The following is a 27,694-nucleotide window of genomic DNA, read 5'->3' as shown; positions in this document are numbered from 1 at the left end:
ATATAGTTCCTTTATTTTTGTGTATGTTTGAAAATATTTATAACAAAATGTTTGTAGAAATAACACAGAACTGAGTTTGACTCAGCAAAGGAAGGAAAGAAGAAGGGAGGGAAGGAGGGAGGGAGGAAGGAAGGAAGGAAGGAAAGAAAGAAGGAAGGAAATAAAGAAGGAAGGAAAAAAAGGAAGCAGGGGAGAGAATGTACCTGTGAGCAGCTACAGGAAAGCTGCAGTGAGCTTATGAAGATTCGTAGGGAGGGCTGGCTGCCTTCCATGAGTGTCTCAGTCTTGGGAAATATCTTAATTCTGCCAGATGTGAGAAGTAATGGAAGGGTAGCTGTATTATAGACATAGAATCTTTTTCTCTTCTGCCCATTTTACTTAATCTTCTCGTCAACAATTTGGGACTATTTCTCTGCCTTTGGTTGTGTTCGAAGGAAATCAAAGTGTTTCACTCCAAAATACAGGTCCCTGGTATAATGAGTATTTTAAATTAAAAACCCTTAGAGACCTTTAAGCACTGGTTTTCTCATATCTATATATACAGGTTGAGCTAACCTACCAAGGAGAACAATTATTCTTGCTGTCTCCCCTGTTATCTCCGTATCCATTACACAAAAGAAGACCAAAAAATGTAACTACATCCGAACAGACCCTTTTCAAGATAATAACTAGCTCCAAGGATCATTTAAATTCCAAAGAGAACTATTTACAAGTTAATTTCTGTTTCCCATCCAGTCATTCTTTCGAGTAATCATTTATTGCCCCTCAATGGAATTCTTCTCTCCACTCCCATAACCTGTTTTAACAGGATCCAAGCTCCCATTCTTTCTGTAACTGACATCAGTGGACTGCGGGAGGTCCCCAGTTGCTTGTGGGACTTCCATCCCAATGAGAATAAATTCAAGGCTGAGTCAGAAAATAGTCCAAGTACGGAAATGTATTGCAAAGTGAAAAGTACACACTCAAGAAAGGGGAGTGCGGGTGTACTCAAGAGAGAGTCACATGCAAAAGGGTTTGGAGCGGCTGCCTTTTTATGGGTTTCTTTAAGGGGTGGAATATTCATGAAGATTCCTGGAAAAAGGTGGAGATGTTCTGGAACTGTAGTGCTACTCATTTTCACACCAAATATGGACGTTCCTGGAACTGTCATGGTGCTGGTGGGTGTGTGATGTGTATGTTAATGAGCGTATAATGAGGTTCTAGGTGAAACCTAGGTCAAATCCCGTGCCACAGTGAGTCCAGTTAGTCTCACCCAGCTTAGAGCACACCCTGGTTTTTCAGGGTCTTATCAGCCCATAGTTTCTGAAGCTATTTCTACAGTTTCCTTTTGCTAGCCATGTGAAACCACTGCCTGGACTTTTCTATTCTCCTGAGACCACTCTTGTTATTCCTGTCTCCTAACCTCGGAATGGTATATAAGCTTCTGTACCTCACTGGGAATTTGGGTCTTCATTCAGAAGGCTCCCAATGTATACGTGTTAAATGAATTGGTATGGCTTTTCTCCTATGAATCTGCCTTTTGCAGGTTAATTTCTCAGTGAAACTTCAGCGAGGGTCAAATGGAAAGCCCTCCCTTGGCCCCTACGTGTTATTGAGGTATGTTTCTCATGGATAAACGCGATCTTTAAGTGATTTTTGGAATTTATTAGTCCCTTACTGGTAACTCCATTTGCTTCTATAAGAAACAAGGGCAGAGACTTACAGTAAATTCCAGGGCTCTCCATAGAATGATTAACCCGTTATAAGAGTACTAAAGTTGCTGAGAAATTACCTGCTTGTTTTCTGGGTGTCCTTTGGTGTTTTCTGGGTGTCCTTTGGTGTATTCTGTTTATATACATTACCTACCACCCTAAAACTTCAGGGCCAGGATGTGGATTATCACGGGTTCCAGTGAGGATCGTGAAGGAAATAAAAATATTTCATTCCAAAATATCCTTCTTTGACGTATTTTGAGATAGCTGTTCAGAGGGCCTGCAAACAGAAGTAGCCCCGAAAAGCTGTCTTTCCTGGGGAACTTTGCATCTGTGCAGAATGTGCACGGTGCAGCCAGGCCTCCTCTGAGGCCTTCTCTTATTCAGATCTAGAAAAGATTAACTGAGAGTCCAACATCTTTAAAGGTCTGAAGGAAACTCTTACCACGTATTCTCTCTGAGAGCTGCAACCTGTGAGGTTACATCATCTACATAACAGGACCCCCTTTGCGAGCCAGGCCTCTTCTTCTCTCCCTCCATAACCTGTCTTACTGCCATAACCTGATGTTGGCCATGCTCTGAGCCCCGATTCTTTCTGTAACCACAAGATGGTAGAAAAGTGTCAACCATCTGGCGATTTCTTTCAGTTTTTATTTTTATTTATTTTTATCTTTTTTGAGATGGAGTTTTGCTCTTGTCACCCAGGCTGGAGTGCAATGGCGCGATCTTGGCTCACTGCAACCTCCGCCTCCCGGGTTCAAGCAATTCTCCTGCCTCAGCATCCTGAGTAGCTGGGATTATAGGCGCCCACCACCACACCCAGCTAATTTTTGTGTTTTCAGTAGAGACAGAATTTCGCCATGTTGGCTAGGCTGGTCCGGAACTCCTGACCTCAGGTGATCCACCTGCCTTGGCCTCCCAAAGTACTGGGATTACAGGAGTGAGCCACCATGCCTGGCCTGAGTTTTTATATTTTGTATGACTCCCAAGCTCATATGCACATTTCTAAAATTTGTGAGCTTTTTTTTTTTTTTGAGACAGAGTCTCACTCTGTCACCCAGGCTGGAGTGCAGTGGTGAGATCTCAGCTCACTGCAACCTCTGCCTCCTGGGTTCAAGCGATTCTCCCACCTCAGCCTCCAGAGTAGCTGGGGTTACAGGTGTGCACTGCCAGGCCCAGCTAATTTTTGTACTTTTAGTAGAGACAGAGTTTCACCATGTTGGCCGGGGTGGTCTTGAACTCCTGACCTCAAGTGATCCACCCGCCTTGGTCTCCCAAAGTATTGGGATTACAGGTGTGAGCCACCACACCCGACCAGTAAGCTATTTTTCTTTTCTGTTAATCTATTTGTTTTATAAACTAAAATGATCAAACCTTCTGGAAAAATAGCATCTAAACTTCCCTACAATCGTTACCATGAAATCCTTTCCATTCTAGATTAATCTACCCACATAAAGACTGGAAAAACTGATGAAGATGTGAGTTATTCCTTCCTACTCTCAATTGGGGAGGAGAATGCTCTGGTTTCCTTTCCCTGGAGATATACGATATTTGGGAAAAATGGAAGATGGAGGCCGAGAATATACAAATATGGATACTGGACAATCTGGAGTGTCTAAACATTTTTTTTCTACATAATATACTGCCTTTGGATTCTATAAACTCTAGAAATATCTGAGGAATCAGAGGATTATTTTGATAACCTTTTATTCCCATAAGTGGCCCAAATATCACTCTTGTTCTAAATTTTAGTTGGAAAAATATGGTCACTGAAAGCATAGACTAACCTAAGCAGACTCTCTGCTAGTTTATTTTTAACTAACGCTATATGCCAGGCACTGTTGTGAGGACTTTACCCTTGGAAGCATGCATGATTATTTCTAGAGCTCCTCTACAGAGGAGAGCACCCAAGTGCACACAGGCATCAAGATGCAACCAGGACTCACACCCAGACAACCTCATCCTCCGAGTTCTGCACATCCCCACTGCCCTACGCATGGCTGTCTTTTGTTTAGCTTTAACTTTTGTATCTGATGTTTTTTAACATCAGATTTTCTATTGATTTTTCCCAAGTAATAATTAACAAAGCAGGCATACTGAACCTACTAATCACTAGAACTATGCAATGGTAAGAAAAAAAAAAACCTTTTCTTTGTGCAAACCTGGAATAATTAACCAGAAACTTTGGTACATATGATATTGGAAATCACTCAGCTTCATACTTCCCCCTCTTGGCTTTTTTTTTTTTTTTGAGACAGAGTGTCACTCTGTTGCCTAGGCAGTGGCGCAATCTCGAGTCACTGCAACCTCCGCCTCCCGCGTTCAACCGATTCTCGTACCTCAGCCTCCTGAGTAGCTGGGATTATAGGCATGTGCCATCACACTCAGCTAATTTTTGTATTGTGAGTAGAGACAGGGTTTCACCATGTTGGCCAGGCTGGTCTCGAACTCCTGACCTCAGGTGATCCACCCGCCTTGGCATCCCAAAGTGCTGGGATTACAGGAGTGAGCCACTGCGCCTGCCTCACCCCAATCCCCATTGCTTTATTCACTGAGCAAACTTATAAACAGATCCTATGCTCTTTTAAAAATTCTTTTGGGTTTTTCATTGTAACTGTGACTTTTTTTATTACATTAGTACATAAGACACTTTCTTTTTTTCTTTCTTTTTCTGAAACGGAGTCTCGCTCTGTCTCCCAGGCTGGAGTGCAGTGGCGCGATCTCGGCTCAATGCAAACTCCGCCTTGCGGGTTCACTCCATTCTCCTGCCTCAGCCTCCCAAGTAGCTGGAACTACAGGTGCCTGCCACAACGCCTGGTTAATTTTTTTGTATTTTTAGTAGAGACGGGGTTTCACCGTGTTAGCCAGGATGGTCTCGATCTCCTGACCTCGTGATCCACTCACCTCGGCCTCCCAAAGTGTTGGGATTACAGGCATGAGCCATGGCGCCCAGCCAATACATATGACATTTTCTAAAATACATCTTCGAAGTCCAGAAATTCAATACTAATAAAGCTATCCTATTGAACAGCGCTTTGCAAGTCACTTTGTTGGATACTTTGTGGAATTAAGATGCATGAGACATGGACACTACTTTCAAGGGATCTAGACCATGTGGTTGTGAAAAGTGTTTTCCTTGGACCAGCATGATCTGCATCAGCTGAGAGCATGCTAGAAATTATTGGGCCCCAGAGATTCTGGGAGTAGGGCTCAGCAAAGTCTTAACAAGCTCCTTGGGTGATTTTGATGCACACTCAACTTTGAGAATCACTGATCTAGCAGTGTAAGAAATATAAACAAAAGACTCTGAAACAAAGTTAAAATCAAGTTTAAACAAAATACAGTGGAATTTCCAAGAGGGAAAGTTGAGTTGAGGTGGAGGGAAATCTTGAAAAGGCTTCCTGGATTTGGTACTGGGGCTGGCTCCTTACGGAAGGGTGGGATTGGATGGCGCACCTTGGAAGGTGGCAGGAGGTTCATCTCAGGAGGATAACAGAGAAGACGGAGGTGGACACAGTTAAGTGTCCTGTGAGGGGGCCTTAGAATCCTCCATTTGGGTGGAGCAGAAAGTGTGAAACAGCCAGTAGAGGCTCAGTCATGGAAATCTTTGAATATCATTACTAGTACTCTAATAATGAAAGAAAAAAGAGAACACTTAAAGACAATATGCCATTTCCATAAGGGCGGAAAATAGTGGGAATATGAGTATACACAGGTAGAATAATGGGAAACGTTCTTATATTAGGACTTCAAGAAAACCTGGAAAACAATGATGACACTTTAAAAAAATTTCTTGTGTAAATTTAAAAAATACTAAAGTACTCATTATTTTACTTTTTGAAGACATTACTATGGGAATTTCAGTCACAATATGGGTAACATTTTTGCATTATAAAGAAGTATGGTAGTGACACTCTATTATTGTAATAGAGCCATAATCCTAATTCTTGGCCTTTGCTAGATAATTTCCTGATTCAACTTCAGAAACGGCTTCAAAGAGCATTTTGAGAGAAGTTGTAATATGAGTAAGTATAAGGTAGACAATAATATTGCTATTAAAATGAAAGCCTGATATTGAAATATAAAAATGAACTTGCACTATAATAACTAGAGAAATCTTTTAAACATCCAAAAATAAGTATATTTTTAGGTTTACTATTCAAAGAAAGACTGCAGAAAGTCAAAGGAATTTTATCTGGAGAACACAGTGTAAAATGAAAGAGATTTTAAAGGGCTTTACATTTGGTTGAAATGGAGTAACAATCTTCTGCTTGAAACAACCAAAATAAATCATGAAAGAACAACATGGCATGGACATCAGGCAACAAAGGACAGTGATCTCTAAGAAGCATGAGAAACGTGCAGTTGAGAAGGAGGCTGGGAGGACTTGCTTTCCAGTCACAACCCTGCTGACCAAGCCAGGATCTGGTCAAAACAGGACGCAGTGAAGAAACTGGCAAAAAACAGCAGGTGGCTCAAAGGCAGCTTCTAGTTGCTCCCAGTGCTCGTTAGTATAAGATACTCTCATCAGCACCAAGACAGTTTACAAATGTCATGGCAATGACCAGAAGTTATCACCTCTTTTTGTGGCAATGACCAGGAAGTTGCCCCCTCTTTTCTAGAAAGTTCTGAATGACCTGCCCCTTAATTTGCATTAATTCATCCCTTAATTTTGCATATAATTAAAAGTGGGTAAAAGTAGGTAAAAATACGGGTAGCCAACAGCCCACAAGAGATGCTTTGGGGTACTGCCTATGAATTAGCCCTGCTCTGTGAGGACAGTCCTGGTTCAATAAAAGATTGCTGTCTAATACCCCTGGCTCACCCTTGAATTCCTTCGTGGGTAAAGCCAAGAACCTTCCTGGGGTAAGACTCCAACTTGGGGCTCAGCTGCCCTGCGTCAAAGTGAGCCCTAAGATTGCCCACCTTATGGCTCTGAGAAAGCTTTCAGGCCATGGCGCAGGGAGGGGCACCCGGGTGGAGCATGGTGGTCTTCCTGAGTTGAGACAGAGCTGGGAATTGGGGAAGTCAAGAGAGCAAGAGTTCTGAAGAGAAGAGAGCTGCACAGAGGAAGAACCCTGGAGACCTGCAGAGAGTTCCGTGGGATCTTGAGCAGAGCACTGATCAGTACATATGTGTGAGGAAATGCTTTGAGGATGGGGGAAGAATGATCCAAAAGATGGAAGAGAACAGTGCTTCAAAGAACACACAAGGCCAAAAATAGCACCTGTTCCCAAAAACCAGAATGGAAAACCTTGTAATTCAGAGAGCATCAGTTAATGTACGAAGAACTGCCTTGCCACTGTAGTGGAGAAAAATTAATCCTAGAATAAATTCAGATCTGCTTCTAATGAACAAATCTTAAAAGCAAGCCCAGAAATGATCAAACTCTTTCAAAGTACCTTAACTATATCTCAGAACAGAGCTCGGAAATATTTATAGGAGTACAAAAATAGTCAACAACCAATGAAATAAATCATCAATATCTACTATTCAAAGAAAAATTGCCAGACATTCATAGAAGCAGGAGAATACAGTCCATAATGAGAAGAAAAATCATTGAATCAAAACCAGCTTCAAAATGACACAAATGATAGAATAGGCAAGGACTTTAAAACAGTCATTCTGATCAAATTTCATATGTTCAAGAAGCTAGAGAAAAGATTAAAAATGCTAAGTAGGGACATTTAAGATCCAAATCAAACTTCTAGAGATGAAAACTTCAAAAACTGAGTTGAAAAATATATTAGATGAGAATTGCAGCAGATCAGAAAGTTTAGAAGAAAATATCAGTGACCTAAAAGACAGTACTAATTGGATGCTATCTAAAATGAAACACCAAGAGAAAAAAAGATTTAAAAAAAATTAACAGAGTGATCTCTTGGAAAGATGGGGCAGCTTGGGGACTTTGCCACTGAAGCACTTTGTGCTGGATAAGAAGGCAATTACTGCAATCTTTGACCAGTTACTGGAGTTTGTTACTGAGGATCACATATTGCTGAAGTATGTGAATCTCCCTTCTCAGCTCAAGATCTGAAGATCCAATCCAGGTGGAATAAAAATAGCAACATATAAGAATCTAGAACTTGACTGAGCTACTGAGGATAATCAAGTAGAAATACAAGAATATAAAAACAAGCTTTCTATCATTGGTAACGTGCTATGTCAGAGACAAATGAAGGTGGCATTTTTTGGCAAGACAAGCTCTGTTATCAATGCAATGTTGTGGTATAAAGCTCTCCCTAGTGGGACTGACTATACAACCAATTGCTTCCTAAGTGTTTAAGGGACCAATGGAGATAAAACCTATCTTATGACAAAGGGATAAGATGAAAAAAGAGCGTAAAGACAGTTCATCAGCCCTTCAGATGGACAAAGACTTGGATGCTGGCTGTCATACACATGTGTTTTGGCCAAAGACAAAGTGTGTCCTCTTGAAAGGTGAGATGGTTTTAGTAGACAGTCCAGGCACAGATGTCACTACAGAGCTGGATACCTGGATTGATGAGTGTTGGTTAGATGCTCATGTCATCATTTTGTTTGTAAACTCTGAATCAACACTAATGAACACAGAAAAACATTTTTTTCACAAGGTAAAAGCAGCTTTCCAAGCCTAATAATTTAACTCTGAATAATCACTGGGTTGTCTCTTCATCAGAGCCAGAATATAAGGAAGATGTATGCAGACAGCACATGGAAAGGTGCTTGCATTTATTTGTGGAGAAGGTTAAAGTTGTGGATCCTTTAGAAGCACAGAATCATATATTCTTCATTTCAGCAAAGGAAGTTCTTAGTGCTAGACAGCACAAACCACAGGGGATGCCAGAAGGCAGTGAAGTACTTGGGAAAGGATTTCAGGCAAGATTACAGGAGTTTCAGAATTTTAACAAATCTTTGAGGAGTGTATCTCACAATCAGCAGTGAAAACAAGGTTCAAACAGCACACTATCGGAGCTAAGCCAAGACTAGATATTGTGAAAAACACAATAGATTCAATAAACGTGGCAGTGACAGAGAAGAGCTTATTCAAAGGAAGAGTGGGAAGAACAAATTGGTAGACTGAACTTTATCCCAAACCAGATGAACCTTTTAACACTAGATGTTAAGAAAAAAATCAGGAAGGCCGAGTGTGGTGGCTCATGCCTTTGGGAGGCTGAGGCAGGTGGATCACGAGGTCAGGAGTTCAAGACCAGCCTGGCCAACATGATGAAACCTGGTCTCTACTAAAAATACAACAATTTGTCGGGCATGGTGGCAAAGCGGAGGTTGCAGTGAGCCGAGATCACGCCACTGCACTCCAGCCTGGGCGACAGAGCAAGACTCCATCTCAAAAAAAAAAAAAAAAAGAAAAAAAGAAAAAAATCAGGGAGGTTACCAAGGAAATGGCAAACAAGGTTTCATGTGCAAGGACAGATGAGATTTGTTGACTGTCTGTTTTGGTTGATGAATTTTGTTCAGAGTTTCATCCTACTCTAAGTGGATTGAAAGTATATAAAGGTGACTTAAATTAGCACTTAGAAGATGGTATCAGAAGAAATATGGTTGATTGATGCACCAGTGAAGACAATGCCTCAGTATTTAATCCTAGCAAGAAATTATTAAAAATTTGAAACCATTATTTTCAGCTGACATATAGAATAAACTGCATACACTGATCCCTTGCAAGAAATTTGACCTCAGTCATGACCTCTATTGCCACAAGTTATGACCGGATTTTCAAGAGGACAGTGTATTCCATTTTTCCCTGGGCTGGTCTTCACTTGTGCATTCATTCCTACAAATGCTCAGAGGGCGCTCCTGGGATTGTCAGAGCCTCACTTTCCCCAGCTCTTTAGCCTGTACTCCCACTGCTTCTATCAACCCAGCAACACCAGATAATGCATCACACACAGAACTCATGGTTACCTTCATAACAGGATTAGCTTCTCTTACATCTAGGACTTCTATGGGCATCACTGTTGGAGGAGTAATTTGGAAAACTGTAGGCTGGCAATTCATATATGTTTCATTATGTATGTATGGAGTTTGGTATCTTTATGAAAGGCTATCCTGGAGCACCTGTGCCAAGGAAAGAGGCTTTAAACAGCGGTTTGTGAACTACGCATCTGAGAAACTTCAAATGTTTGCTAGCTTCAGGAGTGCAAACTGCAGCCACAAAGTACGACAAGAAATGGCTGTCACTTTTGCTTGCCAGTGGCAACAAGTTGTTGTTACTCAAGGATATCTGGAAGAAGAAATTACTAGATTATCCAAAGAAATAGATCAGTTAGAGAACATACAAAACAATTCAAAGCTCTTTTTTTCATATTCATAGCTTTAATAGTGTGTTCTACTCGACATTTCTACTTTCATAACTATTGCACTTAATAGCTTCCAACAGTTTATTTTATTTTATTTTATTTTACTTTATTTTATTTTGAGATGGCGTCTCACTCTGTCACCCAGGCTGGAGTGCAGTGGTGCGATCTCAGCTCACTTGAACCGCCACCTCCCGGGTTCAAGCAATTCTCCTGGTATCCAGGTGGCAGAGGGGAAATAGAGTCTGGAGAGGGAGGCCGGACATAGTGGCTCACGCCTGTAATCCCAGCACTTTGGGAGGTCGAGATGGGTGGATCACCTGAGGTCAGGAGTTTGATACCAGCCTGGCCAGCGTGGTGAAACCCTGTCTCTACCAAAAACACAAAAAATTAGCTGGGCATGGTGGCGGGTTCCTGTAATACCAGCCACTCAGGAGGCTGAGGCAGGAGAATCGCTGGAACTTAGGAAGTGGAGGTTGCAGTGAACCGAGATCATGCCATTGCACTTCAGTCTGGGTGACAAGAGCAAAACTTCATCTCAATAATAATAATAATAATAATAAATAAAAATAAAGAAAACACACTTAGTTAGCTTACCATCCTGTGGGTCAGCAATTTAGGATAGGCTCTGCTCTGCACTTTGGCTGGTGTCAGCCAGCCTTGGCTCATTCATGTGTGCGTAGCCAGCTGCTGGTCCAGGCTTCCTGGTTGTTTTTATGCAGACTTTTATATTTCCCACCATGTTCTGGTCCACACCTTATGTCTGCCTTCAAGGTACCCGCGTCTTCAATCCCTGAGCATTTCCAAGTTCTGCAGGATGAATCAGTCCTTGGTAGGCATCTAGTTTTCATTCTACACATTCGGCTAAGGCAGTTCCCAGTCCTCAAATGTTTGTGTGCAATGAACAGGTATCTCTTGGCTTCATTTAAAAAGTCTGTGTTTCTGTCTCCTTCTTCTTCTTTTCTCTCCCATTCTCCTAGCTCGTCATTAATTATCAAGGGGGTATGGGTGCACAAACACCTTTACTCTACCATACACAAAAGTCTGAAATGCAGCTTCTTAAATAAATGACGACCCTTGTTTGATGTCAAAGAAAGGAGTGATGAGTCTAAACCAAGCTTCTCTGAGTGGCAGCCATGCGGGGAGATGCTTCCCCAGTTACTAAATTAGAGTGTAACCCACAAGAATAGACTGTGACGATGGCAACAGGAGTTTGAAGGCTCTGTCAGAACATTCTGGATGTTCTTATGGCACATGGACTCATAAATTCAAAGAGCTTTCTTATTTTTTACTAAAGGCTATGTCTTTGACTTTGGGGCCTCTGTCCGACTCCAGTTAGTAAGTGCATTAAAGGCTGGAAGGTTGGCTGTTTTGGGCTGTGAGATAATGATGGTTGAGCTCCTAATAATTATCCGCATTGGCTGCCTTTTGTTCTGGGAAGTATTTACTACTGCATTATGGTGGCTTTTGAATATGATTTTCAAAACATGCCAATAATGTCATTTATTTACTTTGCTGAGGAGAGATTATTTTGAGGTTTGAGAAAAAAATAAATTTCTGGCATTAGAACTGTAATAAAGCCATTTTGGGGGTCTGACTGCTCATTGCTTTCAAGCCTGGCCCCTCTCTCTTCCTCTCTGTCCACTACTGGACAGACCAGTGCTCCCTCCTTCAGCACCGGTGGGAGATTCACACCACACCAGACCCTGCCCTCATGGAGGAACCTACACCTCAGGCCCAGCCACTGACCTCCATCAAAATCCAGCCAGTAACCTTTCCTTGTTCTCTCACATCATTTTCTTTGTGCATTTTTCTGTTCCTTCCCTCTCTTTTTTTAAGCAAATTTGCAGAAATTCTCTCTGTATTTTTGACGTTAAGTTTTCACATGTTATGAATGATGCAAATATTTTCTCCAAGACTGTCACTTACGTTTTAGTTTTGCTCATTTCTTTTTTGCAGTACCAACATTTTGACTTTCATAATGTCACATTTGACAATCTTTTATTTTGGATTTTGTAACATTCTTAGAAAGTACTCCTCCCTGCCCAAATTATGAAGGTTATGTTTTCCTTCTAGAATTCCTGTTAGATGGCCACTGGAATTTCTGGATCTGTCCCCCCTGTCTCTCATATTTCTTTGTATTGCATTCTGGGGTAATTTCTTAATCTTTTAGTTTACAAATTTTATCTTCAGCTTTGTCCATTTTGCTATCGCACATCTACTGGCCTCATTTACTGGCCTCGTCTACTGGCCTATTTTTATTTTGGCAATCATTGTTAATTTTTGAGGTGGAAGAATAGGGAGTTGGGGCAACCAAGGGTTAAGGCGTAAGCAAAAGGACAGCAGATGCAGCTAGTTCTAGGCAAGGTTAAGCAGCCTACAGGCCACACCCTCACTCCTGTGATAACCAGACAGAAGTCTCCACTTCGGCCTCTGATTGGCTGCAGGCCAACTCTTCACTTCAGCCTCTGATTGGTCACAGGTGAAGTCTCCACTTCAGCCTTTGATTGGCTGTAGGCCAGTCCTTCAAAGGGTGTAATCAATTAGAGGCCTCTAAAGGGCACCTAGGGGGTATTACCAAATTCTTTTAGCTTAATAAAAACCCTAAAGAACATTGTAATCTGGGCTCTTGAGCCACTTGCTCCAGCCTGCTATCACTCTCTGAAGCATACTTTCGCTTCAGTAAATCTGCACTTTCGTTGCTTCTTTCTTCTTTCTCTGTCTTGTGTGTTTTGTCAAATTCTTTGTTCAACATACCAAGAAGCTGGACAACTCACAGTCAACACTTTCCATCTGTGGCCAGGCATGGTGGCTCACGCCTGTAATCCCAGCACTTTGAGAGGCCGAGGTGAGTGGATCATGAGGTCAGGAATTCGAGACCAGCCTGGCCAACATAGTGAAACCCTGTATCTACTGAAAAAAACAAAAATTAGCTGGGCATGATGGTGTGTGCCTGTAATCCCAGCTACTCAGGAGGCTGAGGCAGGAGAATTGCTTGAACCTGGGAGGCGGAGGTTGCAGTGAGCCAAGATCGTGCCACTGCACTCCAGTCTGAGCTACAAAGTGAGACTCCATCTAAAACATTAAGAAAAAAATGACTTTCCATCCAGTAACATTTTCAATAAGTTAATTTTTTTTTCATAACACTTAAAAAATGCAGTATCTACTTAAACTATTCTCAGGATATTCATTATACTTATGATGAAAATCCTTTCCTCTTTGCCCTAGTAGTTTTGTTTTCTTTGGGGCTACTTCTGTTTCCTCAAATGATTGATTCCAGGTTTTCTGTTCCTGTGTGTAGTTGAGGGTCTGTATTAAACATTGGGTTTCCTCAGCCCATGGGGAAACTCCTGGTGGTCCGATGGTAATTGTCATGGAAGAAACCCTACACTGGTCAACCTGGGAGTGGAAAAGACTGTGTGGTCCTCTGGCATGGGAGCAGGGGGTTGCCTTCTGAGTTTGATTTCCCACTCCTCTCCTTATCCAGGGGGCTTGGACCCTGGCTTGGGGTCTGCTCTAAAAGTGGGGAGTTCTGGGCTTGTGTTTTGATTCTCCTTCCCCACCCAGGAAGGTTTTGTTTTCTCTTCACAGTGTCCATCACTTGGGTCCAAAGCTGTCGCTCCAGCAGCTCCATGGAGGGTGACAGAGAGGCATGGTGGCCCACCGACCCTGAATGCGGCTCTGCAGCCTCCTGGGCAATCTGCCTGAGCCCCATTCTGGGCTTTGTGTTTATTGGCTCTAAGCCTGGAATTTTCCAAGGACATTGTTAACAACCCTGACTACTACATCATCTGGATACTTCAATTTTTCTTCCATCACTCAAAACCCATCTTCTTCCCCCAATTTTTATTATTATGAAAGTTATTATATACATGTATCAGGAGATATTCTAAGAATGCTTATAGCAAAATACAGCATTCTCTTACACCCTGTGTCCTACACACCACCCCAGCTTTTCCCCAACCTAGAATGCTTCTTCTTGGGGGGAATTTACCTGCTGCATCTGCAAACAACATGCTTATGTTGTCGCATCTTAAAATTTTGGACTTGCAGATCCCCTGTTGCCTTCCCAGCCCCACCACAGACTTCCATCCTTCCCACTCCCTTCCCCGTGCTGTCAAGACGGTGGCATCCTTGTGCTGGTATAACAGTGCTCACTACTCACGTTATGACAGTAATAGACATGTCTGCTGTCACTGAGATTTTTGCAAAAGCCTATCTATGTTGGTATTTCCTTTTCTACCCCAACTTTTTGTTTTCCCTAGAGATAGCGTTCATTTTATTGTTTATTTCCCTCCCCTTTTTTTCGTTGTTGTTGAGACGGAGTTTCACTCTTATTGCCCAGGCTGGAGTGCAATGGCACCATCTTGGCTCACTGCAACCTCTGCCTCCCGGGTTCAAGCAATTCTTCTGCCTCAGCCTCCTGAGTAACTGGGATTACAAGCATGTGCCACCACACCCAGCTAATTTCTTTTCTTTTTTTTTTGAGACGGAGTCTTGCTGTGTTGCCCAGGCTGGAGTGCAGTGGCGCATCTCGGCTCACTGCAAGCTCCGCCTCCTGGGTCCACGCCATTCTCCTGCCTCAGCCTCCTGAGTAGCTGGGACTACAGGTGCCCGCCAACGCGCCTGGTTAATTTTTTGTATATTTAGTAGAGACGGGGTTTCACCATGTTGGTCAGGCTGGTCTCAACTCCAGACCTTAGGTGATCCACCCACCTTGGCCTCCCAAAGTGCTGGGATTACAGGCGTGAGCCACCAAGCCTGGCCTATTGTTTATTAACTTGGTTTTAAATACATATATAATCGTCGTTAATCCAAGCACAATTTTCCACCAGTTATTTAAGTCTCTTCTCAGTATAATCAGGTGCATCGAGTATTTTATCACTTTCTTATTTCTGAAGACGCCTTTCCCACACACTCCAATTCTTCCTGGGTTGAATCTTCTGTTTTCTGTATCACAAAATTTCTTCTTTTTGACTGAATTCTCTTTTTGGGCAAAAGGACATCCTCTAGTGGCTTCATGAGATACTCTCATTATTTGCAGGTTCCAAACTTCCAAATTTGCCTGCTCGCTGAAATTTATTTGTAACCCCCGAATCAATCATTGTCAGGCCTCCTCAGTCATTCACAAGCGTGCCCCGAGCAGTGAAAAATGTGTTTCTGCAGGCACAGTTCTTAGCTGAGGTCAAACAAGGCAGTGTGCTGCCTCTTGTTTCAACTGTCGTACTATAACCATGTCCTGATCACCATCTATTTAGTGTCACATGTTGTACATTTTTGTGCTTTTTGTCAGTAATTTTTTTTAAAGAAAAATTTCATTTTAATCCAGCCTGATCCCTACACGTGTGTTTCACACAGACCTTATTTTTTAAACAGTTTATCGTATTTAATACATTATAAAATTTGAAAAATTGTAGGAAACAGCAGACTTGAACGGGAGCAATTCAAACAAGGAATAATTCTGGCCCCTTGGCAAAACTGATTAGTTTTAAAACAAAGTAAAGTTCACATCTGTGAGGTGGACAAAAAAGTGTGACTTCTGTACAAACTACATTTAGCATTTCGTGTCTAACATCTTTCAAATGCAATGTGCTCATGAGGGTTTTTCTGAACACCCATGAGAGGGTGGAACCTCCATATACAAAGAAACTTGATTCAAGGTTTTTTGTTGTTGTTGTTGTTTTTAAAAAAAAAAAAAAAAAGGAAAAGGAAAGACAAAGGGAAAAGAAATAATGGATGGCTGTTGGCAATGGAAACTGTAAGGAGACTGTGTCCTCACTGCGCATGGCTTGTTTATTAGTCAGAGGCCTCGGGAGGCCCAGGACACTTCATGGCCATCACACCACCAACTGCGGCTAGCACCCTTTTTTTTTCCTTCTTTTTTTCATTTCCTATCTTTTCACATATATATATAATTTTTTTTAACACCTCGAGGATATCACTATTACAATTGTTCCCATATGAATACAGGTGTGGTCTCTATTGGATATAAATGTGTCTTTTGGCCGGGCGCGGTGGCTCACGCCTGTAATCCCAGCACTTTGGGAGGCCGAGACGGGCGGATCACAAGGTCAGGAGATCGAGACCATCCTGGCGAACCCGGTGAAACCCCGTCTCTACTAAAAAATACAAAAAAAAAACTAGCCGGGTGAGGTGGCAGGCGCCTGTAGTCCCAGCTACTCAGGAGGCTGAGGCAAGAGAATGGCGTAAACCCGGGAGGTGGAGCTTGCAGTGAGCTGAGATCCGGCCACTGCACTCCAGCCTGGGTGACAGAGCGAGACCCCGTCTCAAAAAAAAAAAAAAAAAAAAAAAAAAAAAAAAAAAAAAAATGTGTCTTTTATTCAAGTTTAGGTCCAGGACTTGGTTTGCTGTCCCAACTGCACATAAATGTCCTTTTTTGTTGTTGTTGTTTGAGCTATTAGTTGTATGTGTTTTCCTTTTTGCATAAGAAATATGTCCGTTTAGTCCAGGGGCTCTTGCTTTATCTGGGTGATGGAGGGTACGGACGGACGTCCGCCTCAGTTCCCTATGAAGGACGCATTCGCTGAACTAGGATGAGCCCACTCCTTCCCCACAGGAGCCCACGATTTCAAATCCTCTTTGCTGCAACCTCTCGAGGACCTGGACTGAGATGAGGTGACAGTAGCCACTTAGTGGAAACCTGACGATGTGTGTTAGGTCGTGATTCTAGTCTGCATTGACAGAGTTACACATCACGTCGCCGATCTCTGGAAATACTTCTTCTGTCGGGGATTTGTCACTGCTTAGTGTAATCCTTTCTCTGAGGTCTGGGTCCACACGCACAACAAGGCACTCACAGGGCCTTTAAAAACGACCAGTTTCTCTGTCCTACTTCAACAAACAGTGCTGTTTGAGACTGTCCAAAACAATGGGCTCTGTACCATCAAAAAGTCTTCCGATTCAGATTACAGGGTATTTGGTGAGGGTGGCCAGGCTGCTGGTGTACATGTGGCCGCCCACATCAATGTGGACAGGTGCACTGGATTTTGTGAGTTGTGCCGGTGTAGGGATGCCTTGGTTGTTCAGCGGAGATGCAGGGGATCTAGTGATCAGAGGTCTTGCCATATTGGGCCAACTGTCCCTCTGGCGGATAACCGCGCGGGCCCGGGCGGGAGAGAGAGACGGCCGGCGGGAGGCCGGGACTCACGGTCTGGCTTCTCTAAGTAATGCCCGAGGAGTAGTGCCCCTTCCACTGCCCCCTCATTGCTCCCTGGAGCCGGGGGATCGGGGCAGCGCCTGCGCCGGGCGTGCCGCGGGTGTTGCCGCGGGAAACCCATGTCTGGGGACGCCCGGGGTGGAGCCTGTCAGTGATTTAATTGTTTAATATGGGCCCCCAAGTTGGCCGGGCGCGGTGGCTTGTGCCTCTAATCCCAGCACTTTGGGAGGCCGAGGCGGGCGGATCACGAGGTCAGGGGATAGAGACCATCCTGGCCAGCATGGTGAAACCCCGTCTGTACTAAAAATACAAAAATTAGCCAGGCGTGGTGGCGCTCACCTGTAGTCCCAGCTACTCGGGAGGCTGAGGCAGGAGAATTGCTTGAATCCGAGTTGCAGTGAGCTGAGATCGCGCCACTGCACTCCAGCCTGCCAATAGAGTGAGACTCCGTCTCAAAAATAAATTTAAAAAAGAAAGGCCCCCAAGTGTACTGCTGAAGTGGTGTCTAGTGTTCCTAAGTGCAGAAAGGCTGTGATGTGCTTTACAGAGAAAATATACGTGTTAGACAAGCTTGGCTCAGGCATGAGTTATAGTGCTGTTGACAGTAAGTTCAACAGCATTGAGTCAACAATACTTTACATCCAGAAGGAGGAAGAGGAAAGTCATTGACGCAGATGTGAGACCACTCTGAAAAGTGCCCAAGTAACACCTATAGTACCTGGTAAAGTTATGGAAAAAAGAAGAAGAAGGAGAAGGAGAAGAAGAAGAAGAAGAAGAAAGAAGAAGGTGAAATTTGTGGATTCATGAGATGACATTAAAAATTTAGTGGACTGGCTGGGTACAGTGGTTTGCCTGTAATCCCAGCACTTTGGGAGGCCGAGGCAGGCAGATCACGAGGTCAGGAGTTCGAGACCAGCCTGATCAACATGGTGAAACCTTGTCTCTACTAAAAATACAAAAATTAGCTGGGCGTGGTGGTGCATGCTTGTAATCCCAGCTACTCAGGAGGCTGAGGCAGGAGGATCTCTTGAACCCGGGAGGTGGAGGTTGCAGTGAGTCAAAATTGCACCACTGCACCGCAGCCTGAGACACAGAGTGAGACTCCATCTCAAAAAAAAAAAGAAAAAAAAAGGTTAGTAGACAGCATTGTTGTGAGGCTGACAGCCAAAGAAATTTGTAGTCACATTACCCAAGGTCAGGAAAATGCAAAACTCTTCCCAGCTTGTGTTTTATTATAAAGAATAATACATATAGTTAGCTATTGGTAAGAAATATATATTAAACAAGGTGTGTGTAGATAAAAACACATAAAACAAAAATATGTATTGGTTGGATGACAAAAATGTTGTGACCAGAGGCATGGAAGCTAACCGTGTATTTCTCCAGGAGCGATGGTCCAGTATGGGCTAGCAGTGTTCACAGTGTCTTTAGAGAACATACTCCAGCACTCACCAAGGCCATGCTTCTTGCATCACAGCTAAGCTTCCTGCATCCACCAAGGCCTTGCCTCCTGTGTTATAGCCATGCCTCCTGTACCCACCAAGGCCACGCCTCCTGTGTCATGGCCCACCCTCCTCTACCCACCAAGGCCGTGTCTCCTGTATTCATCACTGCTATGCCCCCATTCAATAGCCACACTACACTTCCTACACCACAGCCTTGCCCCCTGCACCCACCGCAGCTATGACTGTCCAATAGCCACACCTCCCCTACCACAGCCACACCCCCAGCACCCTCTACAGCCACACCCCCTCCACAGCCACACCCCCCACAACTGCACCCCCTCCACAGCCACGCCTCCTGCACCCACCACTGCTATGACTATCCAATAGCCACACCTCCCCTACCACAGCCACACCCCCAGCACCCACCACGGCCACACCCCCAGCACCCACCACAGCCACACCCGGCACCCTCCACAGCCACACCCCCTTCACAGCCACACCCCCCACAACTGCACCCCCTCCACAGCCATGCCTCCTGCACCCACCACAGCTATGACTATCCAATAGCCACACCTCCCCTACCACAGCCACACCCCCAGCACCCACCACAGCCACACCCCCTCCACAGCCACACCCCCCACAACGACACCCGCTCCACAGCCACGCCTCCTGCACCCACACAGCTGACTATCCAATAGCCACACCTCCCCTACCACAGCCACACCCCCAGCACCCTCCACAGCCACATCCCCTCCACAACCACGCCCCCCCGACGGCACCCCCTCCACAGCCACGCCTCCTGCACCCTCCACAGCTATGACTATCCGATAGCCTAACCTCCCCTACCACAGCCACACACCCAGCACCCACCACAGCCACACCCAGCACCCTCCACAACTGCACCCCCTCCACAGCCAGCCACGCCTCCTACACCCACCACAGCCACACCACAGCACTCTTCATAGCCATACTTCCTGCACCTTCCACGGACACGACTCTTGCTCTGGCCTTCACAGGCTGCAGTAACATCTCCTCTCCTCCCTCCTTTCCCTTAACCCTTATGGCTAATCTTTAGGTTCCTTTAACATCGCTTTTATTTCTTTTACTTCTGCCGATACTTCTGGTTGAATTCTTTTCATTTAAATGCTCTCCAGCATCCATCTCTCTTCTTTCAGACCTTGGCTGACTTCCTTCTTTACCAGCTGCTTGGAAGCTGTCTGGCCTCTCCACAGGACCCATTCATTTCCCCGCCTTCCAGAATCCCCCTTTTCCCCCAGACTTCAGCAGGAACCTGTGCCAACGAGATCCACAGAGCAGAGTAATTTCTCTTCGATATTGTCAGTCTCTCCTCCTCTAAGGAGATAGGAATAGCACGGGTAGTTGCAGGAGTATGGACAAACCCAAAGTGCCCCTGAAGCAGGGGCTAGGCAAAGAAACCACAGGGTAGAGAAAGCCCAAACTAAGGCAGAGAAAGTGACCAAAACCCTGGTCAGGGTGACATGTCCGTGACTCTTCCAGGCAAACCCAAATAAGGGAGAAAGGGGGCAATAACAGGAGGGGGGAGGAGTCCCTGAAATCCCCTCCTTTTCCAGAATACCTAATGAGCATTCCACCTCCTTATTAAAGAAACATCCCAGCTGGGCGCGGTGGCTCCCACCTGTAATCCCAGCACTTTGGGAGGCCGAGACGGGCGGATCACGAGGTCAGGAGATCGAGACCATCCTGGCTAACACGGAGAAACCCCGTCTCTACTAAAAAAATACAAAAAACTAGCCGGGCGAGGCGGCGGGCGCCTGTAGTCCCAGCTACTCGGGAGGCTGAGGCAGGAGAATGGCGCAAACCCGGGAGGCGGAGCTTGCAGTGAGCTGAGATCCAGCCACTGCACTCCAGCCTGGGCGACAGAGCCAGACTCCGTCTCAAAAAAAAAAAAAAAAAAAAAAAAAAAAAAAAGATAAAGAGAGAGCTATCCACCTCAAGTCTTCTTCATAGTCGAATTTCTAAAAATAGTTTCATTTCCCTCCTAACTTCCCTTCTGGCTCAACCCCATTCAAAATCTAGCTTCCACCTTCTTCCCTCTATCGAGACTACTAGAACACAGGACTCCAGTTTTACCCAGAATCATGAGAGTTGTAGACACTTCCCATCCTCTGCCGTGTGCCCTGCTGCTGACTTTTGGCACAGATGCCATCCCCTCCTTCCTTCCTCATTGCTCCATTTCTGTGATTCCTGCTCTTCTCTCCACTGCCACTTCATTCTCAGTGACCTGAGCGTTCACATGTCCCTCCTTCTCCCAGTCTCTCACGTCGTTCTCAAAGGATCTGTGGATTCACCCAGCCCAAATGCCAATGACTGTCAAGTTTCTCTCTAGATAATTCTCTCTTCAGCACTCCAGATCAATCTTCCAAACGGCTGCCTGGGTTTCTACACTAAAAACCCAAATCATGATTAGCACCTCAACTTCACGTGCCCAAAGCGGAAGCTCTGTCTTCGCTTCATCAAACTTATCCTGTGTTTCCTGAGATTCCTGGTTTGGGTATTTCCTACCTTGTCACTCAATTTCAAAACCTGGGAGCTGACCCACTGATCTCAAGATAATCATCCAATCATTTTAACCCTGACTCCTGTAGTGGTGAATTCTGTGTGTCAACTTGATTGGGCCACAGTATGTGCAGATATTTAGCAACACATGGTATTTAACATATAATGGGTGTGTCTGTGGTGTTTCTGGAAAACAGCAGCATTTGAATTGGTGGACTGAGGAAAGCAGGTGGCCCTCCCCAATGTGGGTGGACAGTGTCCAATCCGTTGAAGGCCTAAATAGAACAAAAAAGGTGGAAGAGGGTTGAATTCACTCTGCCTGACTGAGTTGGGCTATTGAATTTTTCCTGCCTTCAGTGCTCCAGGTTCTCAGGCCTTCAAACTTAGACTGGAATCTACAACTCTACACCACTGGCTCTCACGCCCTCAGGCGTTTGAACTACACCATCAACTTTCCTGAGTCTCCAGCTTGCAAGTAGTAGATCATGAGTCTTCTCAGCCTTCATAATCCTGTGAGCCAGTTCCTCATAATAAATCTCTACACACACATACACACACACACACACACACACATTCTATTTGTTCTGTTTCTTTGGAGAATTGTAATAATACTCCTAAATATTTCTCAGATTTGTCTTGCCTCTTTCACCATTGCCTTATTTCAGATTCATCTTTTCTCACCTGGATTAATGCAGTAATCTTCTAGCTCAGTGGTTCTCAAAATGTGCTTCCTGGACCAGTAGCCTCAACCCCATGCTAGAGCTTCTCACTAGACGTCCAATTTAAAAGAATGTCCAAGTTATAAGACTCCAAGAATGTGACAGTTTTCTAAATTGTTTGCTTTATTATCTAAAAACATGAAAGTGGATAAATCACACAGCTTGTCAAGATCCTGATTCTTTTTTGCATCCCCTTCCTCTGTTCAATTCTGTTCCAAAATTAAAGTGATTCAAAGCACCTGTGTTCATTAGCCACATGTTTTCTTTCTCATTTCCATCTGCATTTCCAAAGCCTTAACTGCTTACTATTTTTAGGAAGATGAAGGCAATAGATCTTTTGTTCTTTTTCTATTAACAAGGATCTGTACATATGTAACACACAGTTCCTTTTTTTATGACTTTGGAACATCATGAAAGCATTTCATGATATTTCATTAAAAAACAAACCCTGAACAATGGTTTTAAACCCTGGGAAGAACTTAGAATCAAGATTTTAAAAATGCAACTGAAAAACATGGTAGGAACAAAGTTCAACTGATGCTTGTGTTGAGAAGTGCCAGGCAGATGGGGCCTTTGGCAGTGGGTGGGACCCTCCGTTCCCACAGTGACTGTTCCCACACAGACAGATGGAGTTTCCCCTTCAGCCATCAATACCTTTGCGACCATGATTACAGTTGTGTCAACAGGTTCTCAGGCTATTGTTCCCATTTATTTAACTGGGGGAGCTTTGAAAACCCCCGATGTCCAAACCAATGACCTCAGACCCCTGGGATTGGGGGGAAAGCAGGGGATCAGGACTTTCTAAAGATCCCTGGTGATTGCAATGTGTCACTGAGGTTGAGAACCATAAATTAAACTGTTTCTTTCCGGAAAGTACTTACAGATTATGTGATTGATCTCTTGCTGTTCTTCTCCTGCTAGTGAATGATTTCTTCTGACAGAGACAACAGAAATTCAGTTTTTCAAGGAACTACTTCTTTAGTGGCCTACTGCAAAGGCAAAGAGGCAAAACAGCAACAATAATAATATTTAATGTCAGATGGCCATGTATAGGAATCCAATTATTTTCAGAAAAATAAACTATCAAGAAATTGATTTTATAACCCATAAATGCAGAATTGAAAAGAAGAGTCTTGTCTGGGAAAACTGAGATTCGATTAGTTTGGTTTTTTCTATTATCAAATGCAAATGTCTCAGCAAAGATTATGTTGACTGCGTGGGTGTTTGTGTGTATGCGTGTGTGTGTGAGCAAAACGCCTGCTTTGTTTTTATCAACGGAACCAACAAGTAACACTTAAAAGTCTCAGCAGAAGACTTACGAACAGTCAATCTTCTGGCTGCTGTGCAGCCAACGGAGATTATTTGTAAGGAAAGTCAATACAGATGTCTCCAGATTCTAACATGGTATCAGATGTCTCCAGATTCTAACATGTGCCCTAAACAGTTTTTAAATAGGCTAGTATGCACCCAGTATGTTTGTTTATATTTATCATGGGTTTATATATATTTATCCTTAAAATATTTTAAGTATACCTTTACATTATAACCCTGTGTTCATTATAACATATGCAAAAATAGAAATTAAAAGGGATAAATTGGAGATGAAATAAGCATTATTTAAAAATACTTGCATTGTATCTAAGACGTAAAAACCTATTTTACTTTCACTAGAAAATATTCTAATACAGCAATGTGATTGGACGTATATTGTTATTTTTGAAAAATTGAGCTTGAATCTTTTGATACAACTTCTTTTGTGAAGTTCTGACTCTAGATTCCATTTATTTTGACGCCTGGTTTCTATCTCCTTCATTGTTGCAAAGGGTTCTTTGAAACACGAGAATCCAGACAGAAGCCTGTGGCTGTGCTGCCCTTGCCAGCTGTGCATCCCAGAGTCCAGGTCCACCTGCCGGCTTTGCGGAGATCTGAAGGGAGTCAGGCCCATCTTTCCTGATGCAGTTCAGGAGGCCTTGCAAATCGATTCAAAGGGGTCTTACTTTTTATGTTTTATGAAGTGGGTTCTTCATTTGGAAGATTGCAAAACATTAAAAAAAAAAAAACAAACTCTGTTCCTCAATTTTTAAGTGTGTTATAAGAAATTTCACAATGACACAGAATTTTCTCATCTCTCTTTCAAAAAAGGTTTTTTTTTCTCCTTGTTAGAATCTAAAATTTGCCTTGAAAGAGTAGATTTTTGTCTGTTCTTTTTTTTATTATTGTTTTTTGTTGTTGTTGTTGAGACGGGGTCTCCCTCTGTTGCCCAGGCTGGAGTGCAGTGTCGCGATCTCGACTCACTGCAAGCTCCGCCTCCCGGGTTCACGCTATTCTCCTGCCTCAGCCTCCAGAGTAGCTGGGACTACAGATGCCCGCCACCACACCCGGCTAATTTTTTGTATTTTTAGTAGAGATGGGGTTTCGCTGTGTTAGCCAGGCTCGTCTCGATATCCTGACCTCGTGATCCCCCCGCCTCAGCCTCCCAAAGTGCTGGGATTACAGGCGTGAGCCACTGCCTCTGGCCGTCTGTTCATTTTTTGAAAATATCTTCCAGGCAACAAATTACTAAGACATTTCTATTTATAGAAATGTTTAGCAGCATTAGCACATTTTGGTTGTAATGTTTAAGATAAAAACTCTGGTTTAAATATTTTATTATGAGATGACCTACAAATTACCATGAATGCCAAAGACTTTCTTGGTTGTTCCCTGTATAATTACGATACTTCTCAATTAAGAGATTTTCAACTTAATAATAACACCTATAAATTCACTTAACTGGATGTGGGCAGAAGTCCATGAGTAATAATTGAGTGTGGGGGCCGCTCTCATTATGGAACTTCTGCTTATTTCTCAGATGCCCCCGCCACCCCCTTGTGACAAGGGGGCATAAACCCTGAATCCAAATGGCAGATCTGATGGCTGCCCCCATGGATTTGGAAATGGCTGGTCTAGACAACCAAGAAGGTGAGAGTTTACCAGGAATTCAGCAATTTTGCTGTTCATCTTTTTTATTTTTTCCTTTTATATTTTTGTCTTTTAAAGTTTTAATCATACAGGTCTTCACTTCTTGCTACACGTATTTCTACGTATTTTTAATTAGGTCGTTATTATCAATGGGAAATTTTAAAAAGTGGTTATTATATGAAATTCTGAGCACCATTGCTTCTGGATATTGGCTCTACCACTTACCAGCTTTTGACTTGTACAAATTACTAGCTTCTTTGTGCCTTGGTTCCCTCATCTTTACAATGGGGATAACGGTACCGTGTGCCTCTCAGGATGGTTATGAGAATGAAACTAGCTCATGTGTGAGACACGCTCAGCACAAAGCCTGGAGAGAGTGACCTGTTGTGATGATGATGATGATGATTCTCCAGCCATCTCACTGAATTCTTTTTTCCTTATGATAAAATTTTTATTCTTTTAGATTTTCCAGGCATATGTCATCTAAAAATAATACTTTTGCCTCTTTCTGTCCTATATTTATACCTTCTTTCTTTTGTCTAATAACAGGCAAAACAATTTAATAATGAGAATACAACTAAGTAATGGAGATAACACACAACCACATGTGCCTGATTTTAATGGCATATTTTATCATTAAGTGATGCACACACACACACACGTCTTATTGAATAATTGAAATATTTTTGTTTCTATTATACTTTAATCTATTATACTATAATCTATTATAATTTAATTTTCTATGGCTTTAATCAAGCATGAGGGTTTTTTTTTGTTTTGTTTTGTTTTGAGACGGAGTCTCACTCTGTTGCCCAGGCTGGAGCGCAGTGGCATGATCTCAGTTCACTGCAACCACCACCTCCTGGGTTCAAGAGATTCTCCTGCTTCAGCCTCCCGAGTAACTTGGATTACAGGCATGTGATACCACGTCTGGCTAATTTTTGTATTTCTAGTAGAGACAGTGTTTCATCATGTTGGCCAGACTGGTCCTGAACCCCTGACCTCCGGTGATCAGCCCTCCTTGGCCTCCCAAAGTGCCAGGATTACAGGCATGAGCCACCACGCGCTGCCTAAGCATGAATTTTTAAGTGATCATACAGTTTTTCTTGTTGATTTTTAATATGATTAATTATACTGGTTGATTTCCTGATATTGCACCATCTTCGTGGTGACTGAGATGACCTTTAACTTGTCTGAAGTTTATGATTTTATAATGCACTTAAGCTCTATTTATTAATATCTTATTAAGGATTTGCATTGATATTTACTTTAGTATTAACAAGGGAGATTTGTCTCTTAATCATTTTTAACATCTCCCTTTCCTCCTTATATTTCTGCTGGATTAGTATTGTTACTAAGAACTTGATTGTATTCAAGTGTGGTTATTTGTGTTACTAAGAACTTGATTGGATTCAAGTGTGGTTATTTGGGAAGTCTACCTCACAGACGCTGTTCTCTTTCAGAAGACTTTTATTGTCTGGCAGTCTCTCTGGTTTTTTTTTTTGTTGTTGTTGTTGTTGTTGTTGTTGTTGTTGTTTTTAATTGAGACAGGATCTGGCTCTGTTGCCCAGGCTGGAGTGCACTGGTGCAACTGTAGCTCACTGCAGCCTCAAACTCTGAGGCTCAAGTGATCCTCCCACCTCAGCCTCTCGAGTAGCTGGAACTACAGGCGTGCATCACAGCCAGCTAATTTTTTTATTTCTAGTAGAGACGAGATCTCACTACATTGCTCAGGCTGGTCTCAAAGTCCTAGGCTCAAGGAATCCTGTCACTTCAGCCTCCCAAAGTGCTGGGATTACAGGCATGAGCCACCCACGCCCAGCCAGGCTGTCTCTTTTTGTGATGTCAGCAGCCAGTGATGCACAGAGCTTATATCTGTTAATTCAGTAGAAATTGCAAAATAGTGGTATTATAATTGTATCAGCCTTTATCTTCATTTATTTCCCGGAATACTAACTTTTCCTTATCTACTTCAATTTGTAAAGGAAAGATGAGAAGAGAGCTGGAAAATTTTATTTTCCCCTCATTAGCATCCTCCAAATGTGACCAAGGAGCCAATGTACATTCTTTATTTTTTTTTCCTTGGGAGGGAAAGGAGTTGTGTGTATTTAATATGATTATGTATTTAGTATTATTATGAACCAATATGTTTAAACATACTTGATGTGCTTCAATCGATTGTGGTTATTGAGCATCAAATTGTTCCACCGTTGATCAGTGGGAAGTTTTTAGGTTGGCTCCTGAGGCCTTCGGACGTGACCTTACTTCTTTGCTATGTGGGTGACCAGATGTTTCAGGTCATTTCTGCCGCTGACCAGCAATCAGCCATCTTTCCAAGGAGCCCTTGTTCATTCAAGTGAGCTATGGCCACAGAAACCACAGTCTGGGGCAGGCGCCGCTCCTAGCTTCAGGACTGGTCAGTGGTTCTCGATTTATCAGCAGACAGAAACAAGACCTAAGCTGAGTTATTTTTGTTTCTTAAGGAAAAAAATACATCATAAATTAATACTTCTATTTCCAATTCAAGTTCAGCAGTTCTCCTGTAGCTGGGCACAGTGGCTCATGCCTGTAGTCCCAGCACTTTGGGAGGCTGAGACAGGCAGATCACCTGAGGTCAGAAGTTCAAGACCAGCCTGGCCAACATGGCAGAAATCCCGTCTCTACTAAAAATACAAAAATTAGCAGGGCGTGGTGGTGGTCACCTATAATCCCAGCTGCTTGGGAAGCTGAGGCAGGAGAATCTCTTGAACCCAGGAGGCAGAGGTTGCAGTGAGCCAAGATTGTGCCACTGCACTCCACCCTGGGCAACAGAGCGAGACTCCATCTCAAAAAAAAAATAGTTTTCTCCTGTAGAGCAGCACATTCA

At 43.3% G+C, this 27,694-nt stretch overlaps 2 pseudogenes; one reads left to right on the top strand and one right to left on the bottom strand.

Annotated features, from left to right (window-relative positions):
• Window positions 1-1,127: 1,127 nt before the first annotated feature.
• LOC102115045 (mitofusin-1-like) lies at window positions 1,128-10,005 on the top strand (annotated as a pseudogene).
• Window positions 10,006-16,449: 6,444 nt separating this feature from the next.
• LOC123569232 (BTB/POZ domain-containing protein KCTD1 pseudogene) lies at window positions 16,450-17,446 on the bottom strand (annotated as a pseudogene).
• Between the last annotated feature and the right edge of the window lie 10,248 nt (window positions 17,447-27,694).

The sequence above is a fragment of the Macaca fascicularis genome, chromosome 15 (genome assembly GCF_037993035.2).
Source record: "Macaca fascicularis isolate 582-1 chromosome 15, T2T-MFA8v1.1".
NCBI classification, from domain to species: Eukaryota; Metazoa; Chordata; class Mammalia; order Primates; family Cercopithecidae; genus Macaca; species Macaca fascicularis.
The sequence above is the reverse complement of the archived record's forward strand: the minus strand, read 5'-3'. Positions and strand labels throughout refer to the sequence as shown.